This window comes from Eschrichtius robustus, chromosome 11 (genome assembly GCF_028021215.1).
Source record: "Eschrichtius robustus isolate mEscRob2 chromosome 11, mEscRob2.pri, whole genome shotgun sequence".
Lineage (NCBI taxonomy): Eukaryota > Metazoa > Chordata > Mammalia > Artiodactyla > Eschrichtiidae > Eschrichtius > Eschrichtius robustus.
This window is the reverse complement of record NC_090834.1, coordinates 29,586,384-29,614,165: the sequence shown is the minus strand read 5'-3', so window position 1 is coordinate 29,614,165 and position 27,782 is coordinate 29,586,384. Positions and strand designations below refer to the sequence as shown.

At 35.5% G+C, this 27,782-nt stretch overlaps 1 protein-coding gene and 1 pseudogene across 2 annotated transcripts in view; both read left to right on the top strand.

Moving 5' to 3' along the window:
• The window catches only part of GUCY1A2 (guanylate cyclase 1 soluble subunit alpha 2), a 401,728-nt gene that overhangs the window by 60,020 nt on the left and 313,926 nt on the right, over positions 1-27,782 (top strand). The window lies entirely within an intron of this gene.
• On the top strand, positions 1,892-2,883 carry LOC137771313 (palmitoyltransferase ZDHHC7 pseudogene; annotated as a pseudogene).

Below are 27,782 nucleotides of genomic sequence, written 5' to 3'. Positions count from 1 at the left end.
AGGAACTCAGCCCCAGACTCCCTGCACCCACAGCCACCCTGGGACCTGGCCCTGTCCACTAAAGGGCCCAAGACCTGCCCCTGCATACCAGTGCACTGACACTAACCCTAAAGTAATCAATCACCAGCGGGCGGACACCAGCTTTGGGCTCCATGGACCCTACAGTCAGCTGTGTCAGGAATCAGCCCCACCCATCAGCAGGCTGACACTATATATTGGAAGCCTGTCCCCATAACCACCCTTGCCAGATGTGGCTCAGCCCACCAATTGACCAGCACCAGCCCTGGGACCACCTGGTGCTCTGTGGCCAGTCACCTTATGACCCAGCCTCACCTGCCACTGGCCAGCAGCCTCTGTACAAGGCAGGGCCTGGAAAACAACCCAACTGGGGGCTAGCCATGCCTACCAGACTTGCCCATAGTAGTCAGCCTGCTACAACAGAAGGACCTATGCAGCCAACATAGGGGATACCCTAGAACCTATAGCTCTGGTGACCAGGAAGGAGTGCACTGCTGGAATGCGTAGGACTTCTCCTGCAAAAGGTCACTTCTTCAAGGTCAGGAAATGTAACAACCTACCAAATACACAGAAATAAGAACAACAAGTTAGGCAAAATAAGGCAATAGAGGAGTATGTTCCAAATGAAAGAATAAGATAAAACCTCAGAAGAGGAACTAAGTGAAGTGAAGTAAGCAATCTACCTGATAAAGATTTCAAGGTAATGATTGTAAAGATGCTCAAAGAATTCTGGAGAAGATTGGATGAACAGAGTGAGAAGTTAGAAGTTTATAACAAAGTTAGAAAATATAAAGAACCAAGCAGAGCTGCAGAATACAATAACTGAAATAAAAAATACACTAGAAGGAATCAAGAATAGATTAGATGATACAGAGGAACAGATCAGCAAGCTGGAAGACAGAGTAGTAGAAATCACTGAAGCTGAACAGAAAAAAGAAAAAAAGAATACAAAGAAATGAGGAAGTTTGAGAGATTTCTGGGACTACATCAGTAGTACTATTTGCATTATAGGGGTCCCATAAAGAGAAGAGAGATGGAAAGGGTCAGAGAACATATTTGAAGAGACAATGGCTGAAAACTTCCCTAACCTGAGAAAGGAAAGATCCAGGCCCAGGAAGCACAGAGTGTCCCAAACTGGATCAACCCAAAAAGGGTTACAGCAAGTTAGGCAAAAAGAACATTTTAATTACAATGTGTCTTGGTGTATTCCAAAAAGGAACACACCAAGACACGTAATTAAAATGGCAAAAATTAAAGATAATGAGAGACTATTAAAAGCATCAAGGGAAAAGCAAAATGTTAGGTGTAAGGGAACTCTCATAAGGAAATCAACTGACTTTTCAACAGAAACTCTGCAGGCCAGAAAGGAGTAACTTGATATATTCAAAGGAATGAAAGAGAAACACCTCCAACCAAGAATACTCTACCTGTCAAGGCTTTCATTCAGATTTGATGGAGAGATCAAATGTTTTACAGATAAGCAAAAGCTAACATAATTCAGCACCATCAAATCAGCCTTACAAGAAATGTTAAAGGGACTTCTCTACAATAAAAAAGAAAAGGCCAGCTCTCCAGGCTGGGCTCTGGCTCTCATGTGCGCTCGGTGGCAGCCTCCCTCTCACTAGCCCGTGGGACCCAGCTGAGCGGAGCTGTGGGCGGCTCTGGCCTGAACATGAGCGCTGCTGTACAATGTGTCCCTGCCTCCGCTGCTACAGTTGATGTTGCCGCTGCCGCAGGCCTGGAGGAGTCAAGGTGCCAGGCGACCCCACCTGGGCCTCGCATTCTATCACATGGGACAGTAGGCACCTTAAGATCCTGAAGAAAAGGCACAAAATGTTCAAGAAATGTTTAGAAATAAATTGTGAGGGAAACCATGCCATCATCAGGACACTGACTCTGGGATGTCAAACATCATCCTCTCCTGACTGAAAATGACAACTACGACTTTTCATCCTCCTCTAGTTCATCCGTGACAGCAGCGGCATGATATGCACCATCATGATGTGGCTTCTGATCATATATTTGGACTTCATGGTGATGTTAGTTTTGCTGCTGCCTTCCAGAGACTCCTGGTACTCTGTGGTCAATAGGGTCGTTTTTAATCTGCCTGGTGATGCTTGCCCTGTCGTCTTACCTGAGGACCATGCTCACCAGCCCTGGGGCGTACCCAAAGGAAATGCTATTAACGAATACATGGAGAGTTTGCAGCTGAAGCCTGCAAACTGAAGAGTTTGCAGAAGAAGTGATCTACGAGTACCCCAAGTGCTGCTGTATCAAGCCTGAGCACACCCACAACTGCAGTGTTTGCAAAAGATGTATTTGGAAAATGGATCTCCTTGCCATGGCTGAACAATTGTGTTGGAGAAAAGAATCAGATTTTTTTGTGCTCTTCACTATGTACTTCGTGCTGGCATTCATGCTCACACTTGTCCTCTGAGGGCTGCAGTTCATCCCCTGCATCCAAGGGCAGTGGACTGAATGCAGTGATTGTTCATCTCTAGTCACTGTAATTCTATTGATCTTCCTGTGCCTTGAGGGTCTGCTGTTTTTCAGTTTCACTGCAGTGATGTTTGGCACTCAGATCCACTCCATATGCAATGATGAAACGGAGGTTGAGAGGCTGAAGAGTAAGAAGCCTGAGTGGGAGCAGAGGCTGCAGTGGGAAGAGATGAAGTCAGTCTTTGGGAGGCCCCCCCCTTGCTGATCTGGATGAACCCCTTCGTTGGCTTCCGATTCAGGCAACTGCAGATAATATCCAGAAAAAGGGGCCCAAGTTCTCTACATGAGGCCCTCTCATCATGCTGCAACTTGTTAATGGACTTTATTTATTTGGGGTCAGAAATGGTATCAACAGCTCATTTGTGACCAATAGGGCAAATGGAACCTACACAAACCAGGTGTTACAGCAAGCAGAATTTATATATTTATTGTCACAGATGGGGATTTCCCACACTAGTAACTGGGTGGCACTCTGACCAGTGTCACCATCCAGTAATGAAGGGATGTGGCCATATGAAGAAGCCAAACGTTATTATCTTCCTGTACAGTTAGGAGTTTTGTTAACATACTTGGCATTTTCTAAGAAGTTGTGTGGGGTATTACAAGGGTTATTAAAATTCTGTGTGCCAAAAAAACAACAAACAAACAAACAAACAAACAAACAAAAATTCTGTGTGCCAGAAAAAACAGTCAAACAAACAAAAAAAAAGGAAAAGAAAAGGCCACAACTAGAAACATGAATATTACAAAAGGACAAATCTAATTGGTAAAGGCAAATATACATAAAAGTAGTAAATCAACCATGTATAAAGCTAGTAGGAAGCTTAAAAGACAAAAGGAGTAAAATAATCTATATCCACAATAAGTGGTTAAGGGATAAACAAAATGAAATGATGTAAAATATGCTGTCCAAAACAGTAAATGTGGTAGTGGAGAGTAAAAATGCAGGGTTGTTAAAATGGACTTAAGAGATCAACAAAATAGAATTATCTATCTATCTATCATCTATCTATCTATCTATCTATCTATCTATCTATCTATCTATCTATCTATCATCTATCATCTATCCCTATCTATCTATCTATCTATCATCTATTTATCTATCTATCATCTATCATCTATCTATCTACCTATCATCTATCCCTATCTATCTGTCTTATCTGTCTATCTATCTACCTATCATCTAACCCTATCTATCTGTCTATCTGTCTATCTATCTATCTATCTATCTATCTATCTATCTATCTATATGTCTGTCTTTCTGTTTGTCTATCTATCTACCTCATGGTAACCACAAGCCAAAAATCTATAATAAATACACACAAAAAGGAGAAAGGAATCCAAACATAGTATTAAAGATAGTCATCAAATCACAAGGGAAGTGAACAAAAGAAGAGGAAAGAAAGGAAAAATAACTATAAAAACAACCTCAAAACAATTAACCAAATGCAGTAACTACATACCTATCAATACTATTTCAAATGTAAATGGACTAAATGCTACAATTAAAAGAAAGAGTGGCTGAATGGATAAAAAGCAAGACCCATCAATATGCTGCCTATAAGAGACTCATTTCAGAGCTAAAGAACACACTGAATGCAAGGGTATAGCAAAAGGTATTCCATGCAAATGAAAACAAATAATTAAAAATTTTGCATAGCAACACAAAAGACCCAGAATAGCCAAAACAAACTTGAGAAAGAAGAACAAAGCTACAGGTATCATACCCCCTGATTTCAAACTATACTACAAAGCTACAGTCATCAAAACAGTATGGTACTTGCACAAAACAGATACATAGATCAATGGAACATAATAGACAGCCCAGAAATGCACCCACACTTACATGAGCAATCAATTTATGACAAAGGAGGCAAAAATATACAATGAGAAAAAGACAGCCTCTTCAATAAATGGTGTTGGGAAAACTGGACAACTATGTTAAAAAAATCAAACTGGACCACTCTCTCATACTGTGCACAAAAGTCAACTCATAATGGAATAAAGACTAAAATTTAAGGCTTAAAAACATAAAACTTCTAGAAGAAAACATAGGCAGTATGTGCTTTGACATCAGTCTTAATATTTTTTTGGATATGTCTCCTCAGGCAAGGGAAACAAAAGCATAAATAAATAAATGGGGCTACATCAAACAAAAAGCATTTTCACAACAAAGGAAACTGTCAACAAAACAAAAAAACAACGTACTGAATGGGAAAAGATCTTTGCAAATGATATATCTGATAAGGGGTTAAAATCCAAAATATGCAAGGAACTTATACAATTCAACATCAAACAAACAGACAAACTTATTAAAAATGGGCAGAGGATATATATAGGCATTTTTCCAAAGAAGACATATAGATGGTCAACTGGCACATGAAAAGAGGCTCAACATCACTATCATCAGGGAAATGCAAATCCAAACAGCAATGAGATATCACCTCACACCTGTCAAAATGGCTATTCTCAAATAGACAACAAATAACAATTGTTGGTGAGGATGTGGAGGAAAGGGAACTCTTGTTCTCTGTTGGTAGGAATGTAAACTCTTGTGGCCACTATGGAAAACAGTATGGAGAGTCCTCAAAAAATTAAAAACAGAACTACCATATGATCCAGCAATTCTACTCCTGGGAATATATCCAAAGAAAAAAAAAAACAAACAGTACTTAAAAATATATATGCACCCCTATATTTATTGAAGTATTCTCCACGATAGCCAAGATATGGAAGCAACCTTAGTGTCCATCAATAGATGAATAAAGATGCAAGATACACACACACATACACACACACACACACACACACACACACACACACAAACACACAGTGGAATATTACTCAGCCATAAAGAAGAATGAAATCTTGCCATTTCCAATAACACAGATGGACCTAGGGGTATTATGCTAAGTGAAATGAGTCCGACAGAGAAAGATAAATGATGTATGATATCACTTATATGTGGAATCTGAAAAACAAAACAAACAAACATAAAATAAAAACAGAGTTATAGATACAGAGAACTAACAGATGGTTGCCAGAGATGGTGTGGGGAGGAAAGAAATAGATGAGGGAGATTGAGAGGTACAAATTTCTAGTTACAAAATAGATGTGTCATAGGTATGAAATATACAGTATGGGAAATATAGTTAATAACTATGTAATTCCTATGTATGGTGACATATCATAGCTAGATTTATTGCAGTGATCATTTTGAAATGTATAGAAATATTGAATCACTATCTTGCATAACAGAAACTAACATAGTGTTGTAGGTCAATTATATTTCTAAATCAAACAAACTCATAGGAAAAAAAGATCAGATTTGTGGATCAGACCAGAGGCAGGGGTTTGTAGGAGAGTGAGTTGGATGAAGATGGTAAAAAAGTACAAATTTCTAGTTATAAGATAAATAAGTACTAGGGATGTAATGTACAACATGATCATTGTAATTAACACTGCTATATGTTATACATGAAAGAATTCTCATCACAAGGAAAAATTTCTTTTCTCTGTATCTTTACTTTTGTATCTATGTGAGATAATGGATGTTCACTAAACTTATTGTGATAATCATTTCATGATGTATGTAAGTCAAATTATTATGCTGTACACCTTAAGCTTATACAGTGCTGTGTGTCAATTATATCTCAATAAAACTGGAAGAAAAAAAGCTCCCCTGATAGTTCTGAACAATTGTGTTGGAGAAAAGAATCAGATTTTTTTATGCTCTTCACTATGTACTTCTCTGCAGCCATTACTTGACACCTTAACTCCAAGGCTAACCCTGCTCTTCGGCAAGGATGCCTAGTAAGCTCTAGTTTAATTCTTAAAGAATTTAGTACCAAGTTATACTTTCTGGTACTAGAGGTTCTAGAATCTGGGTTTATCTCTCGGTCTTATTTCTGAGAGGGGGTTGCTTCCTTGTACACCACTCAGTTCTTTTCACTTATTCTGTTTCTTTTCAGGACTTTTAGTTCTGCTTCTGATCTCTAAACAGGAACTGGAGCCCTGCTTCCACTCATTGCCCTTTGTCTTCTGGCTGCAGGTTTAATGCCTCCTGCTAGATGCCATGTGCTCTAGTGATGCCTTCCCCCCCCCACCCGCCCCCCATCTCTTTATCTCTTTGCCAAGTCTCCTTAATGCTGAGGACTGCTGGCTTAGACTGCCACAGTCTGTGCCACACATTTATGATATCATATTTTTTTCTGATTTTCTCCTGTCTTTGCATAAGTGGGCATACTAGTTCTGGGTCAGTCCCTCACTTTCTTCATCCTATGTCATTAACTTTGCACAGATGTATGGTAGGTTGTTCTTCAGCGAATGTCAGAAAGAGTGGGTCACACATAGTTTTAGTAAAATGCTGGCTTTAGTAACATTTTTCTCTCCACCACTACTTGGACCAGAAATCCCATTAATCACCAGAGGACAAATTTAGCCTAGGTGGGGAAATATAAATAGAGTGGGCAATAGAGTGAGTTTGCAGCTGCTCTGGGAAAGGGAAGTTTTTACTTGTCTGTGAGCTCTAATAAAACAAAGTCATTTTAGGGTCTTTCAAAGGAGAGATCAAGAGGGATTTCAGCCAGACATCAAGCATAACGGTGACAAATGAGCCTAATTTTTGTGAGTTACTCCACTGAGTGATTAGTGCACAAAAAAATTTTAACTGAAAATGCCTCTGATTGCTATCTTTTTTCTACTTTTTGTTCTGTTTTTCCTGATTCTTTGTACTTCCTACAACATTCTGACACCTCTTTCTCCTCTTCATTCACTTTTAGTATTTAGGACTGTTTTTCATTTACCTCTGTTTTTGTTTTCATACCCTTTCTTTTTCATTATTTGGATACTCAATCCTTCATATTAATAAAAAGGAAGATGCAAATCTGCCAAGCATTTAGAAGTTTGCTTCCTTTAATTTGTCATTAGTTTTCTGCTTTTGTGCTATATTTAAGCTTAATTTTTTAGATGGCAAAATTAGTAATCAAGAGACTCTACCTTGTTGCAAATCTATAAACTTCCTTAGTTTGTTTTAAATGATCACCAGGGCTTTAGCTGAGCTAAAGTTTATTGTTGTACTAACTACAGGAAAAGGTTTATTAATCCAGTGATATGTGTATATAATAATATAGAAAATGTTTACCTCATTAAAGAAGCAATTTTCAAGTACTTTGTTCCATCAATACAAATATTTATTGAGTAGCTACTTTTTTCAGTTATTGTTCTAGGTGCTGGTGACTAGCAGGGAGAAAAACAGAAAGTGGAGAGAAAGACAACAACAAAAAAACCCCACAAATAACAAAAATGATAACTTCAGAGTGATGTGCTATGAAGAAAATTAAGGCAATGGAATGTAAAAGAGAGTGGGGAAGGGCTTAAATAATTAATACGTTAATGATAATCATTTTTAATTCATTTACACAGTTCTAATAGGATTTATACATGACTGTAGTGTTTATGCTGATTCAGAGTTCCAGGAATGAACTTTTTCTTTTTAAACACCATTTATCCTAATATGGAGGAGGTTGATGTAAGTTCTGGTTTCCCTGCTGTTGTCTGAGTAGCAACTACCTCTAGAAGGAGCCAGTGATGCTGTGTCATGGTATTTTGGGCTGGAAAATGTCTCAGCTGGTGTTCACCATTCCACAAATATTTGTTGGGTACCCTCTCTGTACCCAGGACTGTGTTGGTTCTAGAGACTTGACAGTGAGTAAGGGAAAGGGATAATCCCAGGCATGATCTCTGCCCTCTTAACACTGTCAGTTTAGAAGCTCATGGAAAGGCCACGTGACAGGAAGAATAGAACTTCTGTACTTAGTGGACAGAATGGAATGCTGCTTGTATGTGGCCACTGGAAGACAGCCATCCCAAGAGAAGTGGGAGGCCCACGCTCAAACTGAGAAATTTGGGATTCAGTACTCTTCTAAGTGGTGAGAGGGAGGACCCTGTCAGGAAAAAAATTCAAATCAAATACATCTTTAAGCTTTCTCTCACTGTCATTCTCTCTCTGTCTGTTCTCACATGCACGTACATACACACATCCACCTATATACATCACTACATCTGTAGATGCACATATATATGTGTACATGCATATATACATGTATATATATATTACACAGTGCTTAACTTTTTATGAAAAATTTTCACATATGTTCTTTTGTTACTCGTTAAAGTCTATAGTTAACTATTGTTATCTGATTTTACAGATGAAGTAATTAAGGCCCAGATTTTAAGTGACTTTCCTAAGATCACTTAGCTAATAAATGATTGAGGTTAGATTTGAATATAGCTTCTCCAACTTCAGAAAGGGAGCACAGTTCTTTTCACCATGTCCAATTTTTCTCTATTTCTGAAAATAAATGGAAATTGTAACACATCTTCCATTTAGAAGAAACATGCCTGTTTCTTAAAAAAAAGAAAAAACCACCCCCCTCCCCCACAAACCTCTGTGTGTGCATGTTTGTGTATGTATACGATTTTACTGCATACTGTTGTATAGTACTCTATATTACTTCAGATAACTCCTTGAATTAAAAGTTATTTTATAAATAACTTTTACCAATGATCATTCTGACTATAGAATTATTTTCCTGTTCCCAAATGGGAGATAGGAAAAAGATAAAGCAATGGTTTTGAGCTGATAAAAATGGGGAGACTCCAGCTTATACTTTCAAGATGTGCTTCCTATTGGTCTATATATCTTTCTCTTCGAGTTGACTGTAGGTACCAAGTGGTTAGGTGCCGTGTTCAATCTTTTGTAACCACACCAACAAGGAAGAGTGGCTGGAAGGGTAGGTATCTGAGAAATATTGTTTGAAAGACAAAGAACGACTGAGGAATTGTTCTAGAGGAGGGAAAACGAAAGACACAAGACAAACAAATGCAATATTTGTTGATCCTTTATTGGATCAACAAATATTGATCCTTTATTGGATCCTGGACTAGAAAAAAAAAGTAGCTGTAAAGAATATTATTGGGACAGTAAGGAAAACTTGAATTTGGACTGTGTTTTAGGTAATAGTATTGTACCAGTGTTAAATTTCCTCATCTTTATGATTTTACTGTGTTTTTGTAAGGGAGCATTCTTGTTCTAAGGAAATACACACTGAAGTATTTAGTAGTAAAGGGGCATGATGTCTGCTACTTGCTCTTAAATGGTGTGTATGTGTGTGTACCCATGAGAGAGAGAGAGCGCATAATAAAGCAAATGGGGTAAATTTTTAACAAATTGGTGAATCTTGGTAAAAGAATATGGAAGCTTTTGAACTAATCTTGCAACTTTCCTCTAAGTTTAAAATTATATCAAATTAAAACATTTCTAAAAACTATTGAATAAAATTATACTTAAAATAGATCATTGATCCAAAGGGACCTTCTATTTCTATTTGGTTTTAGCACCAATTTAAAAAAATCCAAAACTAAACTAAAATAACAAACATAAATGAGTTGAAGAACTTTTGTAGTCTATTTTTATACTTAAGTATATTTTGCTGTTCCTAATATCATCAATGAAAACATCAAATTCTATGTAATCAGTGTCCAAATTGGAGCCCATCTATGGATATTATATTCCTCAAGTTTTGTGGCCTTATAACCTGACTTAGTGATAAAACTGCTGACTACTTCTACTGCTCAAGTTATCTATTTTATTTTTTGATACTACAGTGAGTGGCATCTATACTAGGACCTGTTCCTTTCTGCTTGTGATCCTCTTAATGTTATGACATTTTTGTCATAACAAAGATGTTATGACATCGTTGACATAATCTTTTCTATAGACTCTGATTTTCTTTTTTATTGCTTCCCTGACATTTTAAGTACCCAGAGTAAATTATTATTCACAGTCTGTCATCAGTCATTAGATAATATTGCAATGTGCTATAAAAGTGTTTCTATATTTAATAACAGTGCTTTCTGCATCTCTATATAACTGTTTGTACAATTAGTTAAATAGAATCTTCATCTGAAGCAAGATTTCACACCAAGTAGCTGTTTAGTTTTTTAAAGTGAGCTAATAGGAGTTTAAAGCAAACTATTTAGAAGATGATGGAAAACCCTGTGACTACAACTATATATGGTTAAAATTACTACCACGGCCCAGATTTTAAAATTAATAACAGGTCAGAGCATCCAGCACATACTAGATATTCACTTCCCCTCTTGTTGGAATAGGCAAAGTATTTTTTTAATGGTGTTCATTTTTGATACATATCTATTTGATTCTTTAAAACCTTAATTGTTATATAGAAATAATGGGATTTAAGTGAATTATACTCAAATTTCAAACTTATTGTGACCATAAGCAAACATATGAGGCACATAGGTGTCATCTCAGGTCTTACTTATGTCTAAGGTCTCCTTAACTTCCCTCCCCCCACCCCCTCAAGCCCTACACTCACTCACATTCACACTTTCATGCTGTTATGAACCTCACAATCTTGATTTTGTGGTGACAAAATTTTTAATTAAATGATGGGATGAATCTAATTGCCAGTGGGAGGCAAACATCAAGTAACACTAGTATTCACAAACCAATGTCCCTGCTTTCACCCTAGTAGAAATGTTAGGCAAATCGGAGGGATTTGTGAGATAGAGCAAATCTTAGTATTGCCACATGGGAACTTGACTTCATGTGTCTTCATTCTTAGCTCATTTATATAAGTCCTTGGGTAGTTCTGATTTGTGAAACAGGGATATTAGTAGTAAGAGTTACTGTAGTATAGGTTCTGCAGACAGTGGAGTTTAAATTTGGCTCACTGTTTAAAAAGAAGATTGCCTACATCATAAGATTTGCACTTAGAGCAAGGTTAAGATAGTCGCAAGGCTAAAAAAATCTCAAATATGTATTTACCTTCTAGGTCACCAGGCCAAACATTTCACTGTTAGTTGGATAGACAAAACAAACTATGTTGACCTTTGACATTCTTCTGGAAGCTAGAAAGGAAATAGCAGCAATATTCTGGCAAGGCTTGGGAATGGCCTAAGAAGAGAAAAGTCAGCATGTTTTTTGACTTTTAATTTTGACTCTTTTCTGCAGTGTACTAAAGAAGTGCTTTGAAAAGAGTGTGGTGTTTATCACTGAGTGTGAATTCAAGATCTTACAACTTTGTAATATCTTTTTCCTGTCAAGTGCTGGATGTGGTTGACCTTTTGGATAATGTGTTTTTGTTTGCTTTCAGATGTTAAGAAAGATCTCCCATATAACCTTTGTTTTCTTTAGGACTTAAAGAGCGGTGGGGAAGTGATAAAAGTTTATGGGAAAAAGAAAAGCTCTAAATTCAGACATTTTTGTTTTATATCTCTTTTGGGTAAGTTAGCCCCAGGCTTACCTATTAATATCTCTATAAAAATAAACTAAGCCTTTGGTGCAGTTTCCTTTCTCCTGCTTCTGTTTTTTAGTATTCTTTGCCTCTACTGTGATGTACTTTTTCCTCCCTCTCCTTCCTAAGAAGTGGATTCCTCTCCTCTTTGTCCCCTTGTTTATGCCTGTCCAGTGAGGGATGCTCTCTTTTGGGGATTCCGGGAGAGGCACTGTGAGTGACAGGACACATGTTGGAATGAGCAAGGTGTACTCACGAATAATTGAAGAGACAGCCTGATTTGAGAAATGATTCTTGTTGAGGCATTTTAAGAGACAAGAACTGGGGATAAATCTTATGATATGTCTATAGGATTGCCAGTGCATCTCACGAGATATACCATGCCCTCGTTCCTCATCTACCCCAAATTTAAAATGTGAATTTCCATTAATATCTTCCAGTCTCTGACACTTCTTTCCATGAATTTGTGGCATGTGTCCTGGTGCAATAACAAACTTTGCTTACTGTTTTCTGGTTGACTCTGAGTACCTTTACTAGTTATAACTGTATTTTATTCCTCCTTAACTCTTCCATCTTAGTCCCTCTGCTAGCTTCTGCATACCACATATGCTATTACTGTTACCAACACCATCACTTTTGCTTTGGAATGGGAACAATTTAAGAACTTAAAGCTAAGGGCTTCTCAGTATCCTGTCCATATTTTCTACATTACATACATTTTCTACATTTCTACATTAATGAGCTTTCTTGAATTTCAATTAAAACTTAAAGCAACCTGAATATTTATTTATTCATTCATACATACATGTATTCAACAAATATTTATTGTATACTGGGTGCTAGCATTGTGTAGATTCAGATTTACTCAGCCAAGTATGGTATAATTAGCTGCAGAAGTTAATTATAGACCATTCTGTTCTCTTTTTCTCTTTGGGCCTCTCAAGCATCCTATTCTGAGTCTTGGGTTAAAGAAACAATAATATATAAAATAATCTGTCCCAATTCCTTAGTATTCTGGTGTTATATTTTGCTATTGGACTTATGTTTGCAATGCTATGATCTATAAATCCTTAATATCGATTGACTGACAACCTTCATATCTTTATCTTAATAATAGCCCATACTTCAGATTTTTTTAAGAAATAGTTTAAAACAACAAGAAGAAACGTCAAAAATGGCTTGATCCTGTTCTCTGAATGCTCTTTATACTGACAAAATATTGGCAACAACCAATAGTCCAACTATAAGGAAATGGTCCATTAAAATGTGATAATCTGCTTACAAGAACATTAAACAGCTGTTTCATTGAGAACTATGTGGAAAGATTATGCTACAGCATGGGAAAATGTTTATAATGTTATCATAGCTCTGTTTCCCCAGGAAACAGGCTCTGAGGTGGAGATCTGTTCTCAGGAATGCTACTGGATAGTGCTCTCAGGATCAATGACCCAACCAGGCAAACCACAGTAGGTTTCAAGGCCTGAGAATAGTCCTTTGTGGTTAATAGCTCCACTGTCTGAGTCATTCTTTTTCATGAAAGAAAGCCCGTGTTTGCAGCTTAGAAGTTTTATCAGACTATTGCCCTGTAAGGATGTGAAGAAAGTAGAATTAGAGAGAAGTTGAACTGCTATGCCTAGGTGCAGTCACAACAAATGTCTCAGCTGATCTCTCCAGAATTGCCCTCCACTGAGGCAAGGACGCCTTGCCTTTGTATTACAGCTCACCACCTCCCAAACTAACCTTTGGATTCAGGCTGTCCTGGGGCCTGAATCCTGCCATTGGGCCAGGCAGCTCTCTTCAGCTAAAAGCAGTTACCAGAGCAAGACTCAGCCTAGAGCTGATAGCTTCACACACTCCCAGCATCCACTAGAGATGAAATATTACACAAAAAGAAAAAAATCACAAATGTTTTGTGTACATTATTATATTATGAATTCAACTGTAATATATGTGTCGGTATGTACAAAAACTGGGAAGGGACAGAAAAATGAACTGTATTACAAAATGCTGTATTAGAAAAGTGAAAGAGGCAGTCCAGTGGTTAGGACTCCGCACTTTCACTGTGGGGGGCATGGGTTCCATCCTGGTTGGGGAACTAAAATCCTGCATGCCATGCAGCATGGCCAAAAAAAAAAGTGAAAGAATTCATAAGAACATAACTTTTTATCAAATAAGCCATGAAACCAAAAATATTGTAGTTTCCATTACAATATTGGAAGAACTCAGGTGTATGTTGTCTCCTCTCCCAATTTTAAAAGATTACCATTTTTGTTAATTATTGCATATCTCAGGCTTTCCCTTGTGTTCTATTTGTGAAATATCTTCAGGTGTGGTATGACAAGCATAGCTCAGTGTTCCTGTCAGATTCACTTTAGGATAGTAACACATGAACCGTTGCTCTGCTTCGGATGCTAGCTTCAACCATTCCTAGGGTGACCTCACCTATGAGGCAAAAGAAGCAGTGGTTAGGGGTTCAGTCCCTATGTATGCCATTGATACTTTTTTTCACAGCTTTAAATTACTTTCTTACTCAGCCCAATATCTTATATGTGTGATCAAAAGGGAATTGGTTATGAAAAATGTGATTGGAGCGGGACAAATAAACCAAATATGATATTAAAAACCAGTTTGAAGTTGTAAAAAAAATTCAGATTCCCATCAATTTTATTTATTTGCAACAACACAACTTTTATTCCAAAAGTTAATCCTCTCTGTACAAATTGGATAGAGGCATAGCTTCCAAAACTGGGTTGGCGCGGTTGAGGAGGGTGGATCACAATTTAGTGATTGTAAAAAGCATAACAATTAAAGAGGCATTAGCAGTGATTAACAGCTCTGAGTAACTCTCTGAGGAGCCTTCCTTCTGGAAATTATGCTCTTCTTCTGCCACTTTTGTGGCCTCTGATTTAAACTGGGCCAGTTATCATCAGCAGAAACAGGAATCCATGCATTTGCATAGTAATTCTCTTCCTTAAATTCTTAACCAACATGTAAAAGACTGCTAAAAAGTGCAGGCATGAGAAATGATGAGAGTACATCTCTGTAGGGAGATTCCGAAGCCTGTGAGACATTGACACATTTTCACAATGTGGCAGATTGCATTTCAGAAGCAGGGGCCAAGTGTGGGTACAAGGCTGAGGCAGGTGCTCCTGCAGTTCCTCTTTTTAATTAGCTCATCTTTGTGTGTTCTTTGAATGTACCACACTGCTGTGGGGCTCTTGGCTTAGTGTCTTACACAGCAACATGTCAGGGTGCTGGGGAAGGAAGACTGGGAAATGGGATGAGCCCTTAGTCACCTGACAGGTGGGCAGCTTCCGATAGCAAGCATAGCACAGAGCCCTGATAGAACTGCCTGATTATACATGTGCTGCCCTGAGTCTGTCCATTTCTTAGTTCTCACCTGTGGCTATTTGTTGGCAAAGGAACAAGAATTTGTCAAATAGTAAGCATTCACACCTATTAAATTAGCCTTTTAGCATAACTAGCCCACTTGTGTAAAAAGACCTGCCAGTGAATATTGAAGGGCATGAAAAACAGCAATGGAAAAACTATACATATGCACCCATACAAGCATCTATTGATATATCCAGTGTAAGTATTATATAATATATACATTGTATATGATATATATATATTATACAGACATATGGTCAGTCATACACAGCCATATTTATTTGTTCATTCATTAATTGATTGATTCTTTTATCTATCCATTCAAAAATTTTACTACAAACAGGCACTGTGCCAGGGATTAGGATTACAATAGTGGTCTTCATTTAGTTTCTCAAAAGCTTCATTTTAGTTTCTCTTCCAGGACTTTCGCATACATGTTCCTTTGGTCTGGAATGGCCTTTCTTTCCTCCTTCTTGGCTGCCTAGTTGACTTTTACTTATCTTTCATATGTAGATGAAAGATAAGTAAATAAGTAATAAAAAGTGATACATATCACTTTTTAAAGGAAGCTTTCTTTGACCCAGTAGATTACATTAGGTCCTTGTTATATGCTCTCATATCATTATACAATTTATCATTCTAGCACCTATCATCATATGGTTTCTATGTACAGTTGTTGGATTATGTGTACAACTACTGGATTAGACTATCTTTCACATAGCTCAATAAGGGTAAAACCCACATCTATTCTGATCACGATAGTTTCCCTAGTGCTCAGCACTGAGACTGATACAGAGCAGGTATTCTCATTTTTAAAAAATAATAATTGAATGAATGGTGAAGAGGATATAACCTTTGTTTTCAAAGAGATTAAGTCTGATTGAGGGGGTGGACAAGCCAGCAACTGTTGTGTGATAAATGCTAAGGTGGGGGTATTCACAAAGTGCTTTGGAAACTGAAGAAGTAGAAGCATCCATCTTAGTCTTTGAGTGTCAAGGAAAGTATTCTGGAGGAATTTAGGTGTAAGGATCTGCAAGATGAATGTAAGCAGATAACTACCTAAGTGGGGTAGGCAGGAGAACAGAATTCTATTAAAACACAAAACAGAACAAAACAAAGCACAAAAGTAGCATGGACAGAAACCTGTCAGAGAGACATTGTTGAGCATGTTCAGGAAACTTCAAGTGGGTCATAATGGCTTATACAGAGATGTGAAGTGAGGAAATTGGGAGAGATGAGGTTGGGTCTGTAAGTAAGGGCTGGATCAAGCCTTGTTGAGTTTGGACTTTATTCTGAGGGCAAAAGATAATCATTGGAGGGCTTTAAATAGAGAAATTATATGATAAGATTTATGATATTGAAAAGATGCATATAGAATGGATTGCAGAGAGATTAGAAACCAGAGTAGTTAGGAAGCTGTTGAAATAATTCTAGGTGGTTGATAGTGGTGGTCTGAAACAAATTAGTTGTATTTAAGATAGAGAGGCTAGCAGAATGTCAGGGGAGACGCACCACACACACACTCACACACACACACATGCACACACACATACTTATATTTTACTAAAATAAAATTGTATTCTATATATTATTCTGACAGTTTTAGCTTAGCTTTTTATCATACAAAATCAAATATGTCTTTATGTCTTTTTGTATGTTTGTTTGCCAGTTTTGGTTAAGGCATACATATAGTCCCCTAGATTTTCTTCTAAAATATTTATTGTTTTGTCTCTTACATTTTAAACTTTTAATTGATCTTGAATTTGATTTGTGTGTGTGTGTGTTGCGAGATGGGATTTAATTTTATTGTTTTCCAGATGGATAGTGCCATGTATTAAATAAACCATTCTTTCCCCATTGAATAAAAATACTATTTTGTGGTACGTTAAAAATTATATACACAGATTTGATTCTGAATTCTCTATTCTGACCTAATAATCTCTTCGTTTGTTTCTATAGAAAACATTTTAATTACAGTGCATTTCATTTATTCCAATATCTGGTTCTTCCTCAGTAGTCTTCTTATTCATGAATTTTGGGGCTATTCTAAGAATTTATTCTTCCATATGAATCTTAAAATTACTGTATTAATAAGAAAACATGTTGAGACTATAATTAGAAATGCATTAAACTCATTAATTTGGGAAGAATTGATATTTTTATAATGTAAGGTCTTTGCATCTTGAAATTTGGAACATTTTTCCATTTGTTCAGTTTCTGTTTTCTGTGTTAAGATTTAATAGTTTTCTTAATATAAGTTCTATGCCTTTCTTATTAGTGTATTCCTATGATATTCCTATGATTTTATAATCTTCATTGCTACTTTGAATAGAATATTTCCCCATTTCTACTTCTTGATCCTTACTGCTAATATAGAGAAAAGCTATTGATTCTATGTTTATTTTATATTCAGTTATTTACAATGTTTTCTTATTAATTCTAGTAGGTATTTTTTTTTCTATAAAATAATGTTGTGTTTTGTGCACCAAATAAAAAGCAAGAAAGAGCCTTGAAGTTAAAAGACTTTCTAGGTTTTCTAAGTGTACAGTCTTCATTAGCAAAAAGAGAAAATTTTATTGTTCCTTATATCTCATACCATCAGCTAGAACCTCCAAGGTAATATTGAATAACAATGGTGATAACAAGCTTATTTGCCTAATTTCTGATTTTAGTTGAAATGTTCTTAGTATTTTACCATTTAGAATAAGCTTTGCTTCTGGTTTTTGAAGAGCAAAATTTATTATGTTTGAGCAGCTTCTCTATATCCCTGTTTTGCTCAAAATTTTTATTACAACTGTTCAATTTCAGACTTTTCAGAATCTACTGATAAAACAATATTATTTTCTCATTTAATTTTGTAAACGTCATACTTTGATAGATTTTCTACTATTGAACTACTTTTTCTTTTCTGACATAAACAGTACTTGGTCATGAAGTATTACTCTTTTATAAATTGCTAGACTCCATTTGCTACTATTTTAGCAAATACTCATAAGAGAAAATGGTCTTAGTATATTGTATCACGTTTTGGCATTAAAGTTATGTGGGCTTCATACGAAGAATTGAGTAGTTTTAATTGTTTTCTATGGCCTGGAAATATTTAAATCACTTTGGAATTATCAATTTTCTTAAAGGCTATCCAAAACCCATTTCTTCTTGGGTCAATTTTTGTCATTTATGTTTTGATGAAAAATTATCCATTTATATTACATTTACACATTTGTTGGCAGAACGTTGTATGGTCCTATTTTGATTCCTCTATTTCTCTTTAATATATACTATATCTTCTTTCTCACTCCTAATTTAGTTCTAATCTACTAATTTCAGCTTTTATAGTTTAATTTTAAACTTAATTTTCTTGATTGAAAGTTTTTATTTACTTATTTTTTTTGTTGCTGAAAGTATTTATGACATATATTTTTGAGTACAGTTTTTGTTGTGCCTCATAGGATTTTGAATGAATTAGTTTCCTTTTCATTGATTTCTAGAAGTTATAATTTCAATTTTTTCTTTTTAATACAAGGAAGGGTACTGTTTAACTTCCAAATAGATACAATTTTTGGTTACCTTTTTCTCACATATGTGTTTATTATTATTATTTTTTAACATCTTTATTGGAGTATAATTGCTTTACAATGGTGTGTTAGTTTTTGCTTTATAAAAAAGTGAATCAGCTATACATATACATATAACCCCATATCTCCTCCCTCTTGTGTCTCCCTCCCAACCTCCCTATCCCACCCCTCTAGGTGGTCACAAAGCACTGAGCTGATCTCCCTGTGCTATGCGATTGCTTCCCACTAGCTATCGATTTTACATTTGGTAGTATATATAAGTCCATGCCACCCTCTCACTTCATCTCAGCTTACCCTTCTCCCTCCCCGTGTCCTCAAGTCCATTCTCTACGCCTGCGTCTTTATTCCTGTCCTGCCCCTAGGTTCTTCAGAACCTTTTTTTTTTAAGACTCCATATATATGTGTTAGCATATGGTATTTGTTTTTCTCTTTCTGACTTACTTCACTCTGTATGACAGACTCTAGGTTCATCCACCTCACTACAAATAACTCAATTTCGTTTATTTTTATGGCTAATATTCCATTGTACATATGTGCCACATCTTCTTTATCCATTCATCTGCCGATGGACATTTAGGTTGCTTCCATGTCCTGGCTATTGTAAATAGAGCTGCAGTGAACATTGTGGTATATGACTCTTTTTGAATTATGGTTTTCTCAGAGTATATGTCCAGGAGTGGGATTGCTGGGTCATATGGTATTTTTATTTTTAGCTTTTTAAGGAACCTCCATACTGTTCTCCATAGTGGCTGTATCAATTTACATTCCCACCAACAGTGCAAGAGGTTTCCCTTTTCTCCACACCCTCTCCAGCATTTATTGTTTGTAGATCTTTTGATGATGGCCATTCTGACTGGTGTGAGGAGATACCTAATTGTGGTTTTGATTTGCATTTCTCTAATGATTTTTTTGCATTTCTCTAATGATTAGTGATGTTGAGCATCCTTTCATGTCTTTGTTGGATATCTGTATATCTTCTTTGGAGAAATGTCTATTTAGGTCTTCTGCCCATTTTTGGACTGGGTTGTTTTTTGATATTGAGCTGCATGAGCTGCTTGTAAATTTTGGAGACTAATCCTTTGTCAGTGGCTTCATTTGCAAATATTTTCTCCCATTCTGAGGGTTATCTTTTCGTCTTGTTTATGGTTTCCTTTTCTGTGCAAAAGCTTTTAAGTTTCATTAGGTCCCATTTGTTTATTTTTGTTTTTATTTCCATTTCTCTAGGAGGTGGGTCAAAAAGGATCTTGCTGTGATTTATGTCATAGAGTGTTCTGCCTATGTTTTCCTCTAAGAGTTTTATTGTGTCTGGCTTTACATTTAGGTCTTTAATCCATTTTGAGTTTATTTTTGTGTATGGTGTTAGAGAGTGTTCTAATTTCATTCTTTTACATGTAGCTGTACTGTTATTATTATTATTATTTGTATTATTATTAGAAAATGTGATCTGCAAAATCTTTCCTTGAAAACATATTATGGGGCTTCCCTGGTGGTGCAGTGGTTGAGAATCTGCCTGCCAATGCAGGGGACACGGGTTTGAGCCCTGTTCTGGGAAGATCCCACATGCCGCAGAGCAGCTAGGCCCGTGAGCCACAATTATTGAGGCTGTGCATCTGCAGCCTGTGCTCTGTAACAAGAGAGGCCGCGATAGTGAGAGGCCCGCGCACTGCGATGCAGAGCGGCCCCCACTTGCCGCAACTAGAGAAAGCCCTCACACAGAAACGAAGACCCAACACAGCCATAAGTAAATAAAAAAAATAAATAAATAATTTGAAAAAAACAAAAAAAATGAAAAAAAAAACATATTATGGAAATTTTGTGGCGAAGTACTTGAGCAATTTTTGTAATATCTTCATATACTATAAAGATGCATGCATGTGTATATACATACACACATGTGTACATTTATTGCTTTTGTTATTAAATTTTATTTAAATTTCATTTTTCCTCTGAATTTTTTATTTTTATTGTTGTTGAGATTTATTTAATTTATGACTTTGCTTTTTTAATCTTTGATCTTTTGATTCTGAAAAAGGCACATAAAAATTTACTAATGATATTTTATTTTTATTACATTTTTCTTTTGTTGATTGTTTTGTTGTATTTATTTTTATTTAATTTCTCTATGACTTTGCTTTTTTTGTCTGTCAGATCCATCTGATTCTGAGAGAGATATATTAAAGTTTCTCACTATAATCCTACTATAGTTTCCTCTATAATTGTCTAGAGTTTTTTCATTAGAGTAAAATTAGATTTTTTATTAGCTTTTAAAATGTGTAACGGGTATATTGAAACATAATTCACATACCATACAATCACCCATTTAAAGTGCATACCTCAGTGTGTTTTTAGAACACTTGTAAAGTTGTCAACTATCACTATGATCAATTTTAGAACATTTTTTATCACTCCATAAAGAAATCCCTTGCTCATTAGCCATCAATTTCTAATTACTAATACTTTGTATATTTAGTTACAATGTTGCAGTTTCATGTCTCTTAGGTCTTCTTTGTAAATTGTGATTTTTTTTTGTATAATGTCTCTCTTTATCCTGATTAGCGCTTTTAACCTTAATTCCATCTTGTTTGATATTAATACTACTCCTTCCTTGCTTTTTTTCTTCTTGTAGTTTCCTGGAAATTTTTGCCTAACATTTATTTTCAAACTTTTTTAAAAAATCACCTTTTATAAGTTGTTTTATAGATATGCAATTCTTATATATGGGGTGAGAATTTCTGACATTTGATGGTATTTATTTGTTTACACTTAAGGAAATGCATAATTTACTGACTTTCTTTCTTCCATCTTGATTTATGATAATTATTCATTTTACATTGTTTTTTCTTTTTCTTATTTTTGCTATTTTGATCATGGTGAATATACAATTTTTTTAACCTTTGTAGTTTGAAAGTTCTCTTCCGCTTTCCCATTTCATTATTGGTTAGCTTCCCTTTCTTGTTACTAAAATTAGATCATGTGTTTTTTCATTATTTTAAAACAAAATGTCACTTATTTCCTTACTAAGAATGTATTTTTTTCTCTAATTACCATATCCCGTTTGGAAGAGACCTTTAGAGTGCTGTTAGAACATTTTCTCCTTTCCCCCTCCCCACTGTTTCTCCCTAGCCTCCTAACTCTTGGGTTTTGCTGAGATTGTTTAGTTCCAGATTTTCAATAAAATTTACCTTGCAGTTGTCAATAGTTTCCGTTTCTCTCTATTTCAGTAATTTTAATTTACATTTATATTACAAATTTGCAAAAGAAATCTGTCATTGACACATACACACACACACACAACTGTGTGTGTGTGTGTGTTGCAAGGTTCATTTCTCCTTGATGTTTTTACTTTTCCCATTTTCTCTTACCAGGACTCCTCTGTTTCATTTGTTGTTTGGTTAAAGTGTTTTCTCAATTATTTTCCTCAGGTGTTTCACTGAGTCATATTGTTTCTGAATCTGCCAGATATCTTGGCTGGGTAATGAATTCTTAGATTTAAATTCTCTCAGTATTCCACATATATTATTCCACCATCATCTAGCTTACAGAATTGCAAATAAGAAGAACATTTTTTCTTAAGTTTTTTGAAAAGTATTTGTTCTTTCCTGCAACTTAAAAGATTTTATCTCTTGTATTTCAGGAATTTAACCAGATGTGCTTAGGTTTTTGTATGTGTGTATGTGTGTGTGTTTTCTTACCAGTCTTGGCTGGAACTTGTGCCTTTTCTATCAGTTGATTCAAGATTTTCTACAGTTCAGGGAAATTTCTATTATTGTTTTAGTTATAGTCCTTCCTCCATTGGTTTCTTTTTCTCTTTCTAGATCACACTGTTTCTAGAGATCATACATTTCATGAGTTGTCCTACTAAATCTATTTATGGTCAACAGAAGGATCATAGACAAATATTTATAATACAAGGGGATATCTGGTATTTTATAAGAAAGGCACAAAGATGTGCTTTGCTATTTGAAAGCAAGGAGTACCAACTGATACTGTTGGAGTGTACTTTTATGATGCTCTGCTTTTTAGATATAGTTTCTGGGTGAAAAAGTACTCCCAGTACTCAGGGTTTGGCATCATCTCCATTATGCCATGTTTCTAACTTAAAATTTTTGCCCTATGTTTACTTTATTATTTTATTTTATTTATTTTTTTGTCCTGTGTATATTTTAAAGCATACCTTAGCATAGTCTCAAAATTACAAACTGTAAACTTAACCATCACAAATATTTTTGTGCCTGAAGCACTTACTACACTTACAATAATAAATATTCCTTTGGGTATTCAAGAATTAATCTTAAATATGTTAGAGGGTTTCCTCTAATGCTATGCTTAGCAAATTCTTTGTTAGCTCAAAGATGTTAAAACCCTGTTTTTAAAATCTGAATATGTGCTGCTATTTTTAATTATATAATAAAATTTTTAAAATATTAAGGAAAATTTAATTTAGTTCACCTACACTTAAAAATAAATATATGACTTATGCTGTGTTCTTTTTTGGAGAGGGACAGGATGCCACAAATGCAATAAAAGGAGGAGAATTAAATGCCTCTAAAATGGTAGAAAATTGTAGTTTAACCCTTCATAGATTAAGAGCAAAATTGATAAGAATCTTTCTTTTTACTATTATCTCAACAGTTTTACATATTTAACTAAAGTACTCTAACGACAAACGTTTCATCTCACCTCACTAAGATTCAAATGAGACTGTATTGATAGCTCAGATTCAAAACAATTTCCCTTAAAATTACGATTTGGGCAGTGGGATTTCTTTTCAGCCTTTCTTCTTTGTTATTATTTAGACATATGTAATATTTACCCTTAAATCTCTGGAGGCAGAGACTAACTTTATTTATTTGTAGATTGGCATGGCACTAGAATTATATTCTTATAAAAGTGTCATCTGGGTTTCAAACATAGTTGAGAAACATCTTATGGTCTTGCTAGATAAAATAATTTTTTCTTGACAAATACTGTATGCTGTCACTTATATGTGGAATCTGAAACAGCCAAACTCATAGAGAGTAGAATGGTGGTTACCTGGGGCTGGGGGAAATAGGGAAATGTTCTAACTTCCAGTTAGAAGATGACTAAGTTCTGGAGATCTAATGCACTGCCTTGTGATTATAGTTAACAATTGTGCATTATACTTTGAAAGTTAAGAGCAGATTTTGAATGTTCTCACCACAAAAAAAGAAATGGTAATTATGTGAAGTGATGGAGGTGTAAACTAATGGTACGATGCTAATCATTTTGCAATATTTAAGTGTATCAAATTAACACATTGTGTACCTTAAACTTACACCATGTTATATCTCAATAAAGCTGGAAAAATAATTGTTTGTCTAAAAGGATAATTATTTACTTAAAATGTTGAAATCTTTTGAACTTGAGATACTGTTGTGATTGAGTTATATTACTTAGATATTAGGTTGATGAAACCTAAGTAATTAATCAAAAAATAATTATGGAGGTCCACAGTTCACAGAAGTGATAAGTTGGTAGGTATTCAGCTCCTTGGTTGAAGTTTAAGCAACTTGAAGAAATGCCTTCCGCTTTGGTATTTTCCCATGTTAGTGGAGACTGATACATTTGCTGGGTGATAAGGATGGCCTCTGGACCTAGGAAGACACAAATTTCCCTCTTTTATTAATAAATCTTCCCCCAGAGGATCCAGGACCCCAGTCAGTGCTATATCTTTCATGTCATACCTTTCTCTATTCACTCAGTTCCAATGAAGGCAACATTTCCCTTTCCAAGCATGGAGGCCAGATTTTTTTTAAAAACAATTTTATAAAATAAGTAATTTTAGCCTTCCAATAATATTATTGATACAGCTGAAAATTAATATTCTGTTTCTTCATTTGTCCCACCCTCCTCAACCCATTATACTCAGTCTTTTGCCTCCACCTCCCCACTGAAATTGCTCTGTCAAAGGTCCCCGAAGTTCTGACCAATCCAATTTAAAGTTTTCTTCCTTGACCTCTGTGGCATTTGATAGCCATTGACTGCTCCTTGTAGCTCCTTTCTATTGACTTCAATTATGCATTAACTCACCCGACATCCAGCTATTATTTATTGAGCGCCCATAAATGTCAGGCAGAATGCTAGGCATTGATGATATTTCAATGGGCAAGACATGCATTTTTCACTCATGCAGATGTTTTACTCATTTAATACTGTGCACATTATCACACAGTATTTATTACACAAGATCTAGTTTTAGACAGACTTCACTTTGAGACCTGGCTCTGCTACCTACAATTGGGTGAACATGGGCAAATTTCTTAACATTCCTCACCTTTAAAATGGGTGCAATTAAAAATATCCACTTGATAGGAATTTTTAAAATGTTAAAGTAATATACGAAAATGTTTGACACACTGCTTGGCACTGATTTCTCCATTCTTACTGGAACTACCTAATTCAATCAATATAACCTTATAGAGACACTGCAGCATCTCTTTGGCTGTTATCTTTGACTCTGGTCTTGTCACACTTAAGTCCAACTTCTACATTGCTGATTGATTAGCAGCTCATCCCACCACCCCTGCTCCACAGCCATTATATACTTACTACTTGCTCTTCCCTGACTCTGCTGGGCTCTTTCACCTCCCTGCTTTATTCATATTTCATTACTGTCCATATGTTAGAGTGCTCCTTCCTTCCTTGTTGGCTTTTTGAATGCCTACTTTTTCTTCAAATTATCTTTCAAACTTTATCTCCCTGAGGAGAAAGTCAGACATTCTTTTTCCCATATTGTCATAGCTCCTGTATGCCTCTGTTATAGCCCAATCATTTGTAATTTAATTATCTGTGGGGGCCCATGAGAGAAAAGGATGTGTCTAGTTGTCTTGGTATCCTTTGATGTGACACAACTGTAGCTTTAAAAGCTTGATTCTAGATGAATGTTTAGTTTCTATGAATGAATACTTAGTCTCCATGTGCCAGGCATTATGCTAGTGATAGGTATGCAGACATATATGCCGTCAAGAGGTGCACAGTGTGAAGTTGGATAAGGGACAAAAGATTCATGTCATGAATGAACACACTATTTCATTTTCAGTTAAAGGATGAACTGAATGTCATGGGTGTTAAAGGATGTCAGCTATTCATTTTTTTGAAGGGATGAATTAATAGTAATTTAAAATTCTTTTAATTTACCTGCTAATGAAAGCAGTTTTATTGTAAGTTTTGCCTCTTTAAGAAATGTATTTTTATATACCCAAATGTCAAGCTTCTTGTGATAAGAGCAGATGAGCATTGTTTCTATGTTTCAAGTGATTTACTGGAAGTAGGGGGTTTGCATCAATTATAAGTGGAACCTTGGGAGTGAGACTGAGCTAAACTACTTTCTCTGTGCTTTCTAAATTTTGAGATGTTTAAAGTGGAAGTCTTGGGTATTGATTCATAGCATATTTGCAAAAGTTGAAGTGATCATTCCCTAGTTCTAATTTTTCAAGCTCTAAGAATTTTTTTCTTTTCTCAGCTTGCACAGTTTAACAATTGTGAGACCAAAAATATTTATTAGTTAATTGAATACTGTGGTGTATATAGAATTGCCATGTATAGTATTTGCATATAATATTAAAAATAATTTAGTTTTTCTTTATTGATACAAGTCACTTTAGCACCCTGGTAGGCTTTAGCATTATCATTTGAGACTTAATAACCATTGTATCTTAGGTCCAGAAGTGCTTTTTAAAGCAGCAAGGATTTCTAGTTGATAGACTGCTGTACTCACAAGTAGTTTTAATTTTGTTGCCTCTGGTGAATTTACTTACTTGTTATTTTCTGGATGATTCTTTGGGATTATGACATTTGGAAATAGGACATAAGCTTACTGTATTATATCTGTGCTCTTAATAACTGTGAAGGCATTTTTAATGTTATGAAAAATGCGAGTTAGAAGAAATTCTCTTTTTCTCATCTGTGCATAAAGACCCTAAGTCCCTTAAGACACAACTCTTCAAAGTATAGAAGCAATCCATGGAATATTTTCAGTGGCACGTGGAATTTTGTTGTTCAGCAAATATAGTCAGATTATAGGAATTTTTATTTATTCTGAATTTAGTTTTTAATAAGAATTTCATAATTAAAAATTAATAACCACAAAGAATATTGCCATTGAAGGGGCATAAGTTTAATTTGTATGTATTAGAAATTTTTAGTTACAGTATAGTGATGGTGATGTAAGGATTTTGTATAGGAAGAACTTTTAGTGAAGGGCTTTTCAGACAGCTAGTAATTAAACCAGGAGAGAATCGTTTATAATCCAAGAGAATAGCAATTTAGGAGGAAGAGTTGATGAACACTATCAAACTAAAGGAAAAAGAAAACAAGTTAAGTAATAAAATGACAAAACAGGATATATTGGTTTAAATAATTACAAAAGCAGTTTTAATGGAGCAGTTGGAACAGGAGCCAAATTGCAGTGGATATCATCTATCTTGTTTTCTCTCTTTCACACCAGGGAACTAGTTAGAAAACTGCTATTATAATCAATTCTGGCTGGCATTATTGTTAGTGAATACAACATATGTTGAAGTTCAATCTTGTAACATTACAATGTGAGATGAGTAGTGATGTTTTTATCCTAGTAGGTGACTTTCTCAGCTTCTCTTGAACATCAGATCTATGAAACTAAAATTAATGTGAAATGCTTCTTAATAACGGGACTGATTTTCACTTAAATTTTCTACTTCTCATTTCACATGGATTTTAAGAACTTCTTTGTCAAACTAACTTCTTAACTTGGCTTCCACAATATTTAGACTCTATGGTAAGCTCTCAAAAAATATTTGATGTGTTTGGACTCTACTTTAAAACAATATTATTGACTCTGTTTTATCCCCTCACTTCTGGATGGGGAGAACTCATAGGGAATAATAAAGTAGGAACAACAAACTAAGCCATAGGCAGCCTAGACTACTTTGCATTCTAACAGGACACTAACAAAGTGACCTGTCTTTTCCTGTCT